Raw genomic sequence first — 1,323 nt, 5'->3', positions numbered from 1 at the left:
GAAATGGCTTTAAAATGAGGCCAAAGTCCCTGAACTTTATTAGCGGCCAAATTTTACCAAAAATGAAAAGAAGAGTTTTGTCACATTTCCTGATACATATACATGTACTTATGTTGTGTAGAAAGTTTGAGCTGATTCCGATTAAGTTTGGATTTTTTATGAATTTTTAAAGTTGCTCCAAAATTGAGCCAAAAGTCCCTGTACTATGCTGACCAAAATTGAAAAGGAGAGCATTCCCCATTTCAATACATTCCCTGATACATATACTTCATTACGTACATGTTCTTATAGCATCCAGATGCTGATACTTTATATGTTGAAAAGATTGATGTTGGTGATAAAGGTAAATGGGTGTGGTTAATTCTATTTTGACTCCGCCCCTTCCCAGAGCCCCGTACTGTTGTGAGTGGACTAGTGAAGTACTTTAAAGAGGAGGAACTGCTGGGGAAGAAAGTTGTGATGCTTTGTAATATAAAGCCAAGCAAAATGAGAGGTACTGCATGTGATCATAATGGACATTGTTGGATCTAGAATTAACTTTATTTGGGAGGTCATTCTAACTAAAAATTGGAGATTTAAGGACCCCTGGGGGCTGGGGCTAAATGTGAGAAATCAAAAGTCTCCTAAACTCCCTCTAGATCTAACAGTGATAATGAATCAATTTAATACCGTATAGCGGGAAATTTTCGAGGATAACAAGTTTTGCAGATTTTTTCATGATTCGCAAAATTTAATTCCTTGAAAATCAATTTAATACAATACAAGATGGCAAATTAGTGGAAATTCACGAAAATTAATTCCGCAAACTTCCGGATACGGGTCATTCGCGAAATTTATTATCCTCGAAAAAACCTGCTATACGGTAGTAGTTTTTATCAGTGTATGCATGTAGCTATTATCAATAATCACATTTTATTTGTATTCATTGTTACTGCAGGTATTGAATCACAGGCAATGTTACTAGTAGCTTCACTGAAGTAAGTAAAGTTTTACTTCACTGAAGTAAAATCCTGGCGTAGCGAGGATTTTTGGAAAGGAGGGGTAAGCTGTGGGGCGCGCGAAGCACGCCGCAAAATTTTGCAAAACCACGCCCTTTTGGGGGCGTGGCCACACCTAATTTTCAACATGGTGGACTTCTTGACCGATCATAGGCAACGTTGAATACCTTTTCAGCCTTATAATGGCATCATAGAAAGACTGCTTTGGCCTTTTCCTTTCATATGTAAGTTGTAGAACAGCTTTTCCTTCCAAAAGCAGCTTATTATTTGATTATTTTAAAATTTTGAGTTTTAAAAAAGGAGGGGCAATTGCCCCCCTTGCCCC

General features: G+C 37.5%; 1 long non-coding RNA gene across 1 annotated transcript; it reads left to right on the top strand.

The window, feature by feature from the left end:
• The first annotated feature begins 233 nt into the window (after positions 1-233).
• On the top strand, positions 234-1,222 carry LOC109593151 (uncharacterized). Its single transcript, XR_002190764.1, has 3 exons — positions 234-343; positions 389-493; positions 938-1,222. It is a non-coding gene; the product is annotated as an uncharacterized LOC109593151 (long non-coding RNA).
• The last annotated feature ends 101 nt before the right edge of the window (positions 1,223-1,323 follow it).

Source organism: Amphimedon queenslandica, unplaced genomic scaffold, assembly GCF_000090795.2.
Source record: "Amphimedon queenslandica unplaced genomic scaffold, v1.1 AMPQUscaffold_2678_Cont25320, whole genome shotgun sequence".
NCBI classification, from domain to species: Eukaryota; Metazoa; Porifera; class Demospongiae; order Haplosclerida; family Niphatidae; genus Amphimedon; species Amphimedon queenslandica.
This window is presented reverse-complemented; position numbering and strand designations above follow the sequence as displayed.